Below are 16,449 nucleotides of genomic sequence, written 5' to 3' on the forward strand. Positions count from 1 at the left end.
GTTGAACACATTTCTCCGACATGAGAGAATACACAGCCAGTTAGTTCAGCTCCTCTCTGGTGACTCAGTGATTGTTGTGTCTGTGCCACTTAGAAACAGCAAAGTTTTACTCACATTGTGTAACAGACACTAAATGACCCTCATATTTATTGATCTGAATCTTAACATGACTCATGGAAACAGCAGAAACTGCAGCATTCAAACCCCATTCTGTTCTTTTCAGGCTTGACCCCACTGTAACATCAAACCAGAGGCCGAGGAGAAGGAGGAGGAGGAGGAGTAGGAGGAGGGATCAGCTGCAATGTGGTAGCAGGCACCAACAACACAATCCATCATTGTCATGTCTCTGAAAAACAGGTGTGCTCTGCTTGGTTTACTTCTTGTGCGTGTTTTCGATAAGTCCCTGTCTCTTGCTTTCTGTTTCAATACCTCTCCCTCTCCCACACACACACAAACAGGCAGCACATGGCCAGCGTGAGTGAGTCACAGTGGGCTGGTAACAAGCGCCTTTTCTCAGGGAGAGTCCCTCCATGCATCCTTGTGATTAGGGCCAATCCCCTTGAGTATATCAGGTGCACTGCTCCTCTGGGCAACGTGAGACTCGTCTGTGCTATTGGTTCTAAGTTGGCAGAATATCTACTTAGCTCATGCCAAAGTGCACCTGAAACATGATACAATTTATTAAACTTTGTGAAAACCGACACACAGCAACAGTAGTTTCATTGCTTTTTGTTGACACAGTTTGGCATGAAGCTTGTGCATCTAAATATAGAAATACTGAGGTGTATTCTATGAGACTTTTGGGACTCTGGAGGATGCAGTTACATGGATATCTCGCTGACATTGGGCTCGCACACAGTATGCATTTTGACCTGCCCAGAAGCAACAAGCACTGTGCCTGTTACACACAATATGATACTAGTATGATGAGATGGACTGGCTATAAAAAAGATTATATGGTCACTTTTTCAATACTGTCAGAGTAGATTCCTACACAGATTACTAACAATCCTGGGACACATTTAATGCATAAAACACAGTATGTTGACCATGGTCATAGCTATTTTACAACAAGACTCTGTGAGGTTGTACTTAGGCACAGCAGTGCTTGGAGCTAATGTTAACTTCAGCATGCTAACAAGCTCACAATGACAATGCTAACATGATAATGCTAAGCATGTGTAATGTGTAGCTTATTAACTTCTTAGTTTAGTGTGTTAGCATGCTAAAAATGGTTAATTAGCACTAAAGACAAAGTACAGATGAGGCTGATGGGAATGTCCTTAGTGTATAAAGTAGTGGACAATTTTCAAGTTCATCCTGTGGGGAACATGAATTATCTGAATAAAATTTAATGGCAATCCATTCAATAGTTGTTAAGACATTTCACTCAAAGCCACAAATGTGTACCCCACGGTGACATAGAGGTAAAAGTCAGGTGATTACTAAAGTAGAATTCTTTCTCTGGGAACCATGAATGTCTGTTCCAAATTGTGTGCCAATCCATATAATAACCAAACAAGACAACCTACTGTTGGCACCAGAAATAAAGTCAATGGTCACAAAACAGTCAGTAGAATTCATCCTCTGGGGACCATGAACATATGTACAAAATGCCAATGCAATCAATCCTATAACTGTTGAGAAATTTTAGTTTGGACCAAAGTGGTGGATCGACAGATCGACAGATCGACACTGCAATACAGGGAGCTTGCATGGCTAAAAATAAATGATGTGACAATGTAACTTACTGTCACATACTGTAATGAATCATAATAATACCTCTTAGTGTATCCAAGGGTGTTCCCCAGGGGTCAGTGCTGGGACCACTCCTATTTATATTATATATCAACATTCTTGATCAAAATGTCCCCAATGCAAATTTTCATTTCTATGCTGAGGATACTGTGATATACTGCTCTGCATCTACACCAAACCATGCTCTTTGTCAGCTACAACTTGCTTGTGATACTGTACAACACACCCTATTTGATTTAAAGCCCCCCTACAGTGTATTTTGACATTTCTATGTCATATTTTTCGGAGTCATTTCCTTACAATGTTGATTACCCACATAGTTCGCCAAATATTTTTTGACAAATGGCTTAATTTTGTGCTCAAAGTTGCAAAAATGACTTAGTTGTTAAAACGAGGTTGTGATGTATGACTATAGTAATTCCATAAATCATACGTCGTTCTCCAAGCTTGCGCAGGCGCACTGTCATGCCTTGATAAAAAACTGTTAAGCCGTCACGCCTCGTTAAGTCAGAGCATCAAAACGATAAACATCGTTGTGAGCTAGCTAACCAATTTATCATGTAATTTACTTAGAACCTACAGTACTGTAGGTATGTCTCTCTGTGTCTGATTGTTGGTTTGTCTTTCTTGTTTAGTTAGCTAACTTAACTTAGTTGTAGTTAGCCAGGTGTAGTTAGCTAGCATAGTTATTGCAGAAAGTTAGCTAACAGAGGGTCATCATTTTATTTTTTAGTTTCCTCCTCTTGGTTTAGTGTGCTGTTCATTTTCATCATGGCATTTGTGCGTGCGGTGTTGGAGGACAAATGACAGAAAACGCGTCGCACTTTCACCTGCCACCGTCTTATATACAGTCTGCAACATGCATTTTGTGTGCAGGATACAGGACCATGGACTGTATGATTGACAACAGCTGATAAGCGCACATTAGTTTCTATTATGGGTAAGTAATAGCTACTCCTGCCAGACAGTACAATGTACTAAACTTTACAGTGTAGTAATGTTAACACAGCATATCATTAGTGAACACTCCAGCCGGTCAGTTTTTGGTTGTTTCTGGTTGTACATGGTAATGTATTACATCCTGACAATAATCACACCCCCATTCTCTGTCTGAGAAACAACGTTAACCAAAAACGGCAGTTAAAACTGGCTGGAGGGGGGCTTTAAAACTTGTTTTGAATGACGACGAAACAAAACTTATGTGGTTTTCCAATGCAAAATCAAAGTCACTGAACCTTCCACCCATCACTACTTCTCAGGGCTCCGAGATTCTGTCTGTATCTCAATACAAGTATCTCGGTATCCTAATTGATGATTCTCTCTCTTTTAAACCTCACATTCAGCATTTGGTGAAAAAACTGAAGTTGAAACTGGGTTTTTATTTTAGAAACAAGTCATGTTTTTCCTTTGAGTCCGAAAGGAGACTTGTTGCTGCCACTTTCATGTCAGTGCTGGACTATGGCGATGTTGTATACATGCCTGCATCCATTCAAAGCTTGAAACTTTTGGATACTGTTTACCATGGAGCTCTGAGGTTCATCGCAATCTTTAGAGCCCTTACTCATCATTGCTTCTTGTATGAGCGGGTTGGTTGGTCTGCATTGTCCACCCGTAGACTTAATCACTCGCACATTCTTATTTACAAGGCTATTCTTGGTCTGCTTCCCCCATATCTACAAACCTACATCAAAAAGAAAGGCACAGGAAGATATTGTCTGCGTTCTGAGGACTTATTACTACTGTCTGTCCCTCAAGTCCGGACTGAATTGGGAAAAGGGGCGTTTAAGTAGCCCCCTGCGCTTGGAATCAGCTGCAAAATGTCCTGAATCTCCAGGAGCCGGTTTCACAGGTTGCTTTTAAAGTACTTTTAAATGACATGGAGGCTATACACACTGGCTGTAGCTGTTAGGATTGATTACTCGGACGATCCTCGTTGTTTATCACTTGTGGTAAATGTATATTATATTTTGATATTTTATGACCTTATAACTCACTATTTATTCCCATCATAAATTGTTATATGTTTTACGTTTATGTTATATGTTATATGCTTTAATTTCAACCTTGTTAATTGTGCTGCTGCCTGTCTTGGCCAGGACACTCTTGGAAAAGAGATTTTTAATCTAAATGAGTTTTTCTCTCTGGTTAAATAAAGGTAAATAATAATAATAATTTCTGTTAACACAGAAGCGTTACAGAGAATAATTTGGAATGATCTATCAAATGTACAAATTGCTGTGAATTGTTAAAAGCTAGACTCTCAACTCGGATAAGATTGTAGCTTTTAACAATACATATACATAAATAAAAATGACTTGACTTGACACCAGTTGTATTTACTGCATTTTGAAGCAGGCTAATTTGTGTTTGTTTATTTTATTGCTGATGAACGGCAACAGTTCATCGCTGTCATCAGGTTCAAGAACTAATAATATCTGCAAATATCGCCTCTTGAAGTGTGGATTAAAGGAGTGTGAACACAGTGTTATTTAGTGGTCATAAATGCAATAATTACTGTGCAGAACTAATAACAGGTTAGTGGCACAGTACTTAAGCCTGCTCCTCCCAGAACATGTTCACAAACCAGCAAACACACCTCATACACCCACGATCAACTGCAACAATAGCGGAGTGTACAGTACCTCGCCAACACCAGGTTTATCTTTCCTCCACCCTGTTTGCTTTTTCAGATACACCCCACACACCCTTTGTGAGAATACTGTGTCCTACAGGGGTGCTGCACATGTAGCAGGACTTGATGGCGTGGTCATGCTGGTGGCTGTGTGGTTAACAAGACAGGGCCTGCTAGAAGGCCTGTTATCCCAGTAAAGCGAGCCACCAATGTCAATACGGCAGAGAATGAGTGTTATTATTGCTAAGGTAGTGTAACTGTCAGGTTTCTCTGCCCGTGTGCTGGTCTGCAGCTAATGATTATTTTCAATGTCAATTATTTTATTGATTAATCGATTAGTTTATTTGGTCTATAAAATTGTCGATCAGTGTTTCCCAAAACCCAAGATGACGTCCTAAAATGTCTTATTTGTACAAAAGATATTCAGTATACTGTTATAGAGGAGTAAAGAAACCACAAAATGTTCATATTTAAGAAGCTGTAGTCAGATAAAAATGACTCAAACTGATTAGATAGTAGGCGATTAATTTAATAATTGCATTAATCTTGCATTAATCATTCTAGTGTTGTGTTAGTATAAAAAATAGGTTCACATATTTTTCTGACCCGTCTTATTAATACAAAAACAAACGTACATTTAAAGAGTTATTGCAATTGTTCCATCCCTCCACATTGTCCCTGACAAATCTGTTTCTAAAGCTGTGACAAATCAAGAGGGGACCTTCCAAAGTATTTTTTTTAGTTTTGGAATCACATTAGGAAATGATCTGTTTACAGGCAGTAGAGACATTGGGAATGATTATAATAACTCTCATTGCGTATATCATGGGCATGTGAGTGTTGGATACATATGACGCTGCCATTCTTGACCGTTTGCTGGGTGTGAGACGAGATTCTAATGAGTTGTCAGCACATGCCAAAAAAAAGTCAACCACACCTTCAGCCTTGCACAACTTCCCTATTCTTTTGACCTGCACACTCTCAGCAAACACACCCAAACAATCCTCTCCCTTCAGTCGCTCCCTCAGTCTTCTGCAGCCAGCCTTGCTTAACTGACGCCCTTCCCCAACAGCCTAAATTACACAGTCGGGCTTTGAGGGCAGCGAGTGGGTTGTCAACAAGTGTGCCCTGAGTGAAGCCGCGGCCCTTCACCCAGAGTGACACTCCACCTGACTCAGCAGCACACAGGCGCTGTTTACTGGACCTGTCCACCGCAATCAACACACATCTGGCCTGACTGCAGTTCCACTATTAACCTCATCATTGCCAAGAGACGGGAGGCCGCTCCCCCCCGCCCCCTTTTGTCCGTCCTTATCCACATCAGAGGCCAACAAATTAGGCTCACATGCGTATTGCAAACACTTATTCAGGCAAACACACAGGCACACACAGTAGAAGCATCTGCATAAATTACCCTGCTGAAAAATTAAATGTCAAACTGAATTGCATTTCATTTCACTCTCTGCACACAATGCACAGCAAATCAAATTAAAATTCAATATTCCAATTACAGACACATTTAAAATGAAAATGAAAGATGTATTTAGGCCTGCACATATTTTACTGTGTTGCAACGCATAAGAAAATGGAGTGCTCACATTTTCTTAATGTGTTCACATGATTTAGGACAATAACTTGAATCAATTATCCATGCATGAGCTGTAATCTACCATATATGTTTTATTTCTTATATTTAGAAAACCTGCTTTCTTGCTGATTTGGTTTTGTACTGTCTATATGTTCATGTATGTCTGCATGCTCTGCTGGTTGCCCACTTGTTGCTCACTCATCTGTCTTTAGCACTATCAGCACAAAGTTAGTGCGGACTGTCCAACTGAGACTGATCCATTCAGACAACCAGCTCTAGTGACTGATCTAGACGCAGGTGAACTAACTGTCCCCCCAGCTCACACACACACAAGTGATGGAAGAGAAGCTCAGCTGACTGACACGCCATGAGACACAGCCGACGGATGACCTGAGCGAGTGAAAACTGCTGAACCCACATTTCTTAAGAATCCATCATCTAGTCTCTGATCTCCGTTTAGCAAAACCCAGTTGGTGATTGAGAAGCTGAGTCTGACTTTTGAACGCAAATTCAGAGCCTCTTTGAAGTTGCGATAGCTATCACAAGGTCAACACACAGTAAAAGGTATAGTTGTCACACACTGATGCTACAAAGTGATATAGACACAAAGAAGAAGTGATAGCACCTGTGGTTTGGGAGATAATTACAGGAGAGTGAATAAAGTTTCAGTTTGAAAGGTGTTTGAAAAGCGAGTTGTCACGTAGGATTAGAGCCTCGTTTTTTCAATTTTCAACTCTTGTTGTAGGGTCAGCCTGAATTCCTCCCGGCACAGCGGCACTGATCTCTCTAACCACAAAGAGCCAGATGATCCTACTCCCTGCTCACAGTTACGCCACTGTTAGTGTCATCTGTAGAATAACTTGATAGTCTTCACTGAAGAAATTCTGAAGAAAGGTGTTACAAACATGAGTTCAAAAGTTCAAAGATTTTTTTTCAGTTTGTAATGATAATAATAATAATAATCTTTATTTGTAGAGCACTTTTCAAAAAGTTACAAAGTGCTTTAACAAGTGTAAAGAAAATAATAATAAGACAATAATACAAAAACAATACAAGATAAAAGCATGAGAACATTGAAAAGACTAAAATACGAATATATTCAGAAACCATAATATTCCAGTGCAATTAATAGGAATGCAATTTAATAGGAAATAAATATAATGTTACCACACATAGTAGTGACAGTTTAGCATGTTTTACTGTTATTGCATTTTTTAAATGTTAATTATCATTAAAGTGTAAAGTCAGTTCTGGTTATAAATTTTGTTTCACATGGAGCCACAAAGTGTTTAAATAATATTAAATAATTCAAGAAATTCTTAAAACTCAATTATCGTTAAAGCTTATTTCATCACTCCTTATTGTAATAACAGAATTTTAGGCAATTGGAATTTTTATTTAGTTGTAGACATAAGTAAATATAATTTTTTTCTCCCTTTTCACTTTTAATAATGACACATTTTATTAAAAACAAGGTTACACATGCTAACTGTCTAGCCAGCTAACTAACTAACAAGGCAGGGTTGTGTTTTTATGCTGCATCATGTGCTCTTGGGATGGTCCCATTTCCCAAGTTGGGAAGTGTTTTTTCCAACTTCGGTGTGTTCATGAGCTTCAAGTTGTAATGTGGAAACAAAATGGATGGTTTTGTATAACGTCTAGGTGTTATGTATGTGATGTTGCTATCCAAGTATGCTTAAACAATTGATTTGATTTTGTCCCAGATTGGTTGCTTGCTGCACCAGGAAGCTACATTGCCTAAAATTAATATATATTGCTTTACCTGACTTGTTAGCAGCGTGATGCTAATGCTAATAATTACTAATCCAACTAACACTTATCACCTAATTCCATATTACAAAAAATTACCCGTGAGCAAAAAATGGATATGCAATATGTGAATTAATAAAAAAGCATTTCTATCGTCTGCCATGAACTCAGCAAGTTGTGCATCAAAGGTTTTGCAGACTTTCAGAGTTGTTGTCCAGACTTGAGGGGGCATTCAAGTGAATTTTCTAGGGCTGACCCCGAATAGTCAAAGATTTGATGCTTTGATGGGCGGAGCCTGATTTGACCGTCAATCTTTCAGTTGAAGCTTCGCAGCAAAACAAGGATCATGGCATTTTGTTGATATGGGGGTGCTCAACCTCTGATTTTACATAGAACTACTAGTTTTATATACAGCCTATTACAATAAACATTTCAACATTTAATGCTGTAAATAAACATGTAAAAAGAATCTTTCAATAAATCCAAAATTGTAACCCCAACCCTGGGTCGTCAGTGCGCATGTGTAGGCGTAGCGTGTATGTAGCATAGGCTGTGTCTGAAATCCTCACTCATTCACTTCTCCCTACCCCCTATGTAGGGAGTTGAATGTAGAGCACTATATAGTGAGCTCACTCGCATTATTAAAGCAACACTTTTGGACACTACTCTGATCATTATTTTGGCGCTGTTAATTATAATAATTATCACTATACATTCGGACAGCACTACAAAATGGTGAGCTCACTATTGTCCACTATATAGTGAGTAGTGGGTGATTTTGGACACAGTCATTGACTGTATATAAAAAAGTATGTAGTGGCAGAAGAGGAACACTTGCTGAAGAGACCGAGCCCCAGCTTCACTGGTGTTGTGCAGAGTTGTCCGCACCTCACGGGACTTTCGGATAATTTATCACCGTTGATGAACCACACAAAGAATATTATATGGCAAACTTGAAATAGAGCTGCGAGGAACTGCGACATGCATGCAGTTGTCGGCAGAGAGAGAGAAAAGGGTCTTCAAAAAGCCTCAGTTTAGCTGGAAATTTACAGTGTAAGTTGAATGAATAGATACTGCAGCTCTGCAGCTTCTCAAGATTAAAGCGGAAGTACCGTGTGTTTACCCCATTCCCGCCCCCTGCAATTGCTGCGAAACACACGATTTGATTATCAGTCGACTATAGGCAGGGGACAGCCCTAGAATTTTCCTAGTCTGGGACTCATTTTCTGGATCTAACATGGTTAGATTATTCGTCAGCAAGTGAAGGTCTAGCGTTAGGTTGCTCCCGTTGGCAAGAGTGTCCATAGAGAAAGACCATCTGTCGTTTTGTTCTTTTTTCTGAGGAACATATTTAGGTTCAAAACGCTGCTGAAGAAACTCTGAATTAACGACTAGTTAGCTTCTGCTGGTAACACTGTCTCTTCCCTGTAATAATGTAACAGTAATAATTGAAAATCGGAAATATTCCAGTGGCTGGGGCGCCAGAAAGATACCGTTAAATAACAGTAAATAACTAACTCCTAAAAGTATGGTAATATTCCATGATGACAATACAGTTTGTAACTTTGTTTTTACAAAAAATATTGTGTAATTTTGGGGCTTTTAATGTTTATTGAAGAACATACACACCTATAAAAACAATTAAATTACCTAGAAATATAGATGAACACTGCTATAATACAAATAATCAGACTTAAAAATGTAAATGTAATAAATTTTTTATCTAAAAAAATGATACAACACCCGCAAACACTAGATTTTCCATTTAAAAAAACATCAAAATAATGTTCTTAAACTGGTAATCAGCTTTTAGGATTGTGTCCATTGGAATTTTTGACCATTCTTGTAGAAGCGCATTTGTGAGCTGAGGCACAGATGCTGTACGAGAATCCCTGGCTTGCAGTCTCCGCGCCAAAAGTGTTGAACCAAACTCGTTCATCCATGTCTTTATGGACCTTTCTTTGAGCACTAGTGCGCAGTCATGTTGCAACAGGAAGGGGCCATCCCCAAACTGTTTCCACAAAGTTGGGAGCAGGAAACTGTCCAAAATGTCTAACAGTTCCTTTCACTGGAACAAACCCCTGAAAAACAACCCCACGCCATTATACCCCCTCCACCATTCTTTACTCTTGGTACAATGCAGTCAGGCAAGTACCGTTCTCCTGGCAACGGCCAAACCCAGAGTCGTCCATCAGATTGCCAGATGTTTTGGCAATCTGATGGTGATGTAAGGCTTGGATGCAGCTGCTCGGCCATGGAAACCCATTCCATGAAGCTCTCTACGCACTGTTCTTGAGCTAATCCGAAGGCCACATGATGTTTGGAGGACTGTAGCTATTGACTCTGCAGAAAGTTGGCTGCTTCTGTGCACTGTGCGCAGAAGCCGCAATTGTTTGTAGAAGCAGTCTGCATGCCTAGGTGCTCGATTTTATCCACCTGTGGTCAGGAAAGTGATTGGAACACCTGAATTCAGTGATTCAGAGGGGTGTCCCAATACTTACAGTCTATATCGTTATATCACACAGCCCTATTTATTAATGGCAGTTATATTGTAAATCAAACACTCTCAAGCTTTTTGGAAGTAAGGAACAGCAAGCAAGTGAAGATCATCTGCCTTTTGCTTATTGCTCACACTTGATGGAAGAGCTGGTGGAGTGATTATCTGCTCTGTCATTTTAGCAGCCAGGTAGCCACCTGACTTGAATTTGTCCCCAATCCTGTGGAGAGGGCTATGGACTAACACATCTCCATAATTTGGTCACCATACCATTATTAAGGGAAACTTACTTACTTAATGTCTTGCAGACCTTGGATAGATATGCTGTTTATTATGTTTACCGTTGTATATGTTTTCCAATTGAGCTACCTTGAGAAGCAAAATGGTTTCTTAAGGTCATCCTGAGGTGTTGTTGTGCAAAGTCAGCCAAATCTGAAAATTTTGGAAATCTTTTGGCTTGCATACCAAAACCTTGCAAACAAGTGGATTCATTAGGACTGCCAAGAAACACTTGCATACATTCTACAGTGAGTGAGCTATGGCCACCCGGTGTTTTTTGTTACAGTAGGTATTAATGAAACCATTTTCAGAAGATGAGTTTGAATTCACATTGAATTTTAGGTAAATTCTCTACTTGAGTTGTGGTTGTATCACATTCCCACTTGTCTTTCTACTTCCAAATATTTTCATCTATTTTGTATACCAACTTAATTTAGAAATTGTGGACCCTAACTCAGGTGCACACAGTTGTGCTCTGCCTTCCAAGGCCAGGTGGACCTAATTCAGCAATCAGCTGTAGCACTCCTGGGGTAGAACTAGAGGACAGAAAAAGAACGTGTATGCACTTCACAGGGAAACACATACAGCCATAACAACATTTACCTGATACAAAAACTGGCTTTAGAAAGTCGTAAAATGTCATATTGAATCCAGAAAATGATGAAGTCTTTGGATTGTGCGTGAAGTTCACTCTCTGTGTCTGACAGTGTCCAAAATGTTGTTTATGTTCTTTATGTTATAAAAACTAAACTACTTTAGTTTCAGGAGAACAATTCTTTACACTGAAATGTTTGACTTGTGTGGCTTATTTGTTGTGAAAATGGAACTGAATAAATGGTCAATAAATAGTATCAGATGTGGGTATTTGTATTGTGGTGGTACTTTAAAAGGTCTGAGTTTCCTTATTTAATTTAAGGAAATCTGAAACTGTCACAAGTACAAACTCAAAAGGGGTTTCTAGTCTAAGATAAATGGATGTATATTACTCTAATGTAAAATGTGAAAAAAACTGATTTAAATATGTTGGTTTGAGGTTTTGATAATACCTAATAGCTAAGAATCTTCAATCGAAGCATCTGTAAAATGGCATTAAAATTCATTTTTAATCACGAACCCATAATTTTACAGGAAGTTTACGTTTCTTTTTTAAGCCCATTAAAAGGTGTGGACACCTGTCATTTAACAATAAATTAAATATTACCTTTCTGTAATTTGACCACTTTTGGGCAATTATTAATATTTTAATCTTATTTCTAAGCATTATGATAAAAGTCAACATCTGTGAAATTACAGTAATTATGGCTGTTTTCAATGATCAAAATTGTGTTTTGACAGTTCAACAACGCTTGTAGACATTATAAACTGATTAAAATAACATTTATTCAATGTTTTTATTTTCCAAATATCCATAATTAAAGAGATATGTGTCAATTAACAAGCAAATCAATGTCAAATTACAGAACACATGTTTTTTGTTACCGTTAACTGCAACCAAAATATTTTATATTAAAGTATTAAATTTAAATTTAACAGTGTTAATATGATAAATTCCTGAATGTATTGGAACAGTTTTGCTATGTAAAAAAACAAACAATATTTTCTTTAAAATAACAGAAATGTTATGGTTATTCACAGCTACAGGTTTTTCATGTTATTTTACATTAGACATGTAAATTCACAGTTTATATTTGCAATTTTTTTATATTTTCATGTATTTCAAAAATACAGGAAAAAATCTGTGAAATAAAAAGATTTTTTTTACAGTGTAGTCAGCCAGCTAGGTAACATTAGCATACACGGCCTTGTTAAGCCATGTAAATGAAAGAAGAGGCTATTGTATGTGTCTTTGCAGTGTTTATTTACAGCAGCAGTTAGTTGATTCAGATTTACTTTGACTTTGTTGTTGCTCTAGTTAACAGGAGCTAAGTGGTTAAATCTTGTAGCAGTTGTTGAACTTGCTTTCTTGAGAAAGGAGGAGGAGGACATGTGACTGGATTGAAAGGTGGGGGGCACTGTGATGAAAAGTGACATCCTCAAATAAAAAGGGACATGAAATAAAAGTGTCCTGGAGAAAATGCTGTAAATAAAAACAGACATACCACAAACCACTGAACACCTTAATCTCTGCTGGTATCACCCTAAAGACAGGACGTGCCCTGAGAGGCAGACTGGATGGCATCATTATGATGTCATGACATATAAAACAGCTGTGGGAAACAAAACATCAGTGAAACAGTAAGGGGTAAAAGGTCATCAGGAGCCAGTGGATGGCCAGAGTTAGGTCAAGACGTTCCACATTTAGGCTACATCACGACACCTGAAATAGTTTTCTCACATTAGGTATGAACATTACAAGTTGTACACAGGCCTTTTTTTGCTGAGGTGTTTCTTTTATTGTGTCCCACTCATGCACACAACATACACACTGGTTGGATGTAGGTTAAATGCCATGAAATCACCATTAAACTACTTTGTAAATGGCTTGTTTGAGCCCCAAGGGCTACGGGAATGTCTTTAAATAGCACACCCACAAACAAAGCAGCTTATGAAATTGTGGCTTCAAACAATGTGGGCTATTAAAATCTCTTTAGGAAACATAAAACTAAGCAGCTCATTTGAATTGACCCTCTAATCCCTTTTAGATTAACAGTGAATTAATTTGGCAGTTGGTTAATCCCACCCTCACCACTGTAAATCACTGGTATAAAGGCCTGGTAATGATGCAGAACAAAGGCTTATCTGTTTCACAAGCGAGTACTCCATCTATTCATGTCTTCCCCCGCACTGCTAACAAACTTTCAAATGTCCGCCTCACATAATTAAACCCATTCGCCGGATTGGCCCCCAGAAGAGGGATGAAACAATCCCACAGACAAACATTAACCCAGGTCCTGACCCTGCAACTTGTCAAGAAGATGAACGTCTGAGACTGGAGAGAAAAAAAACAACATTCCTTTTCCCGTAAACCCGAAAGGGGAGGGAGGGGGATTTTGGGAAGTTTGGTGAGTCATCACTTTTTCTTTTCTACCGGCGCTACCCCCTTTGGCAAAGCGGAGCTTGAATACCTCCACGGCAGATTGCCCCGTCATGCTTTCAATAGGCCCTCTTGCATCTTGACAAGCAGCTCACAATGAACGTTACTGCCAGAGTCACAGCTGTCTGCACGGCTGTCACCATCATAAGCTCTCTTTGTTGGCGCACACTTTGAAACCCGAGGAGATAACAAGTTAAGACTTACAGCATAAATGAAAAAATAAGAAGCATGCAATGACTTGAACCGCTGCCGGCTCAAACACTCGGTTTGTCACTCAGGTTTGTTCTTGTGAGTGTGTTAAACAGTTTCTGTGATCAGGTCAAATACAGTGGGTGAGATGAGTCAGTGGATATCTGCTACCATGTTGAGAATTTATTACTTGCTAACTTCATCTTGTGTGACAATAACGAGCTGACGAATGCTTGTAAAATGATGACAGAGCTCAAAAATAGGAGCTTTTACAGCAGTTTTTAGAGCACCCCATAATGGAAAGTGCTTAAATTCTCATAACGAAAACCACAGATTTTATTGCTCTACTTTCTTGTCCTATTTTTATGTCAGCTCTTTTGTGTGCCCTTAAAGCACCCCAGTTCCACTAACTGATCATCAACATCATTTTGTGGTCAGGGACTCTCCACAGTGGGTCCCCTGCACACCACACAATAACACCCTCAAACCTTCTATTAGGGGGCATTTAGCTCCAGGGGGCAGAGCCTCTCTCTCCACTGTCCACTGCTGCACACACACACACAGGATATTTATCACTCTTTAATGACAGACTCCACAAAGGATGATGTCACCGGCCGCAACACAACAACGTACAACAAAAGGGCGGCCATCCCACTCTCCTCTCAGTTCGGCCACAGTGACCTCACTTGATTGATAGGCCTCAGTCTTACTGGGCCCTTTGTACCAGTGCGGCCGTTGTGGTATGTAGCAAATGAGACCTCGATGCTGCTGCTCCTGCTCCTGCTGCTGATGACTAAGAGTGAGTAATCAAAACAGTTGCAGAAACTGGCCCGCTTCACAAAGATGGTTGTTACCATTAAAATGTCATTGAGCACTTGATATAAGGCAGAGTTTGCTCTTGTGGACAAGCGTCTCTCGCCTCTGTCAGCTGTGGTAGACGGTCAGCCTGTTTGTGTTGTGTCTGTGTACAGTTAGTTAAAAGCAATACATGCACACAGTCGAAATATGTGGCTTGAAATATGTGTGTGTGTGTGTGTGTGTGTGTGTGTGTATATGTGTGATGGCTATGTTGGTTAGTTTGGATGTGACATGTAGGCCTTATTGGCTTTGTGTCACCTGTCAGGCTCCATTTGTAGACGTGCCAGTTGTTGTCGGGAGGCGTTTGTCCATCATCAGTCACAAACACACATTGTATTCATAACAACAGCTTGAATAGTGCCCCTGCTTTACCTCCCCCTTCTCCTTCCATGTGTATGTGCTTCACTGATTTTACAACAAACAGCCATAAAAAATCCCCTTAACACACAAATCTTATCTAAAACACATCACTTCTCTCATCATGAAAGTGAAAAATGAACTTTATTTCAGTGGAATGCTCAAAATAACACACACACACACACTTGCATGTACACATTAATAAGCCTGTATTAAGTTAAAAGCACGAATCCTGCCCCACGGCAATTATACACAAGCTTCTTTCAGTTTCCAGTAAAGGTAAATAACTTCAACAGCATTTCTCTGAAAGTGTTCCCTTGTGCATAAACACACATATTTAACTAATGCACTCATCAAAGACCTTCCGTTTGAATTATAAAAAAGAAAAACCAACAACCTCTACCGTGATTTATGAAAAACAAAATCCATTACTTCTCCAAACCCCTGCTTGTGGTTTTTCCTTCAAACGGGTGCTTTGCTAGCTGAGTCACTGGCTGAAGTACAGCGGATTTCCACTTCCACTTTGGCCCGTTCATCTGAAATGCTGCTGAAAAACAGCGAGACGGGGAAGGGGAATAGAGGGAGGAAGAGATGGAGATCTGGAAGCCATTAGAAGCTGGCAGCTGTGGCATGGAGTGGCTGATTCAGAGAAGAAGAGAGAGGAAGAAAGAGAGAGGGAGGATACAGCACATGATTGCCATAATGAATTTAATATCTGTGCCTGTGTAGGTCATTAATGCAGAGCCTTGTGATTTAACAGCAGGGAAGATGAAGAATGGAAAAAATGATTTTCTATAAGTCACTCCTCTTTACAACTCCTACTGCTCTGCCTGCATTTCCCCTAGAGAGTAATAAAGTCTTATCTGGCTGCTTATCTATCCTTTCTAATCTGTTATCTATTTCTTTCATGCTTCCTTCCACTCTTGGTAAGTATACAGATACCACACACACACACACACACACACACACACACGCGCGTTCTCTCTCAGTCAAGTCAACCACCATCTCCGTACCCTGAATAGAATAGTCTTAAAGGAAGAAATTGAGAAATTCAACCAGGCCATAATATAGGTAAAACTGACCTTCAGCTAAACCTTTTCCTCAAACAGAGATTGTCCAATCATAATTTGTAACTTTAAGTATGTAGCTTTCAAGTTCATATTTTAGACAATTTTACTGATTTCATTTAAAAATGAATTGGCGGGAAACAAAATCCAAATCATGGAGTTTTAGCAAACCATGCAAACTAGCTACAGCTGATCAGATATGCTAGCAACACTCTCAATGACAACTTCTGGTTATAATCACCTGTATTCTACATATAGGTCTGTGGGTACAGTAGCAGCTCTATCTACTGGTGTGAGTCAAGTTTCAGGTTAGGGTCAGGCAGAGGAAGTGAGAAAGGTTTGCCATAAATAGAAAGATTCCACCCGAGTGATTCCAACTCTCCCATATCCTGTTCAAAAAGTCCATGGAGAGGCCCCTCA

The sequence above is a fragment of the Micropterus dolomieu genome, linkage group LG02 (genome assembly GCF_021292245.1).
Source record: "Micropterus dolomieu isolate WLL.071019.BEF.003 ecotype Adirondacks linkage group LG02, ASM2129224v1, whole genome shotgun sequence".
NCBI classification, from domain to species: Eukaryota; Metazoa; Chordata; class Actinopteri; order Centrarchiformes; family Centrarchidae; genus Micropterus; species Micropterus dolomieu.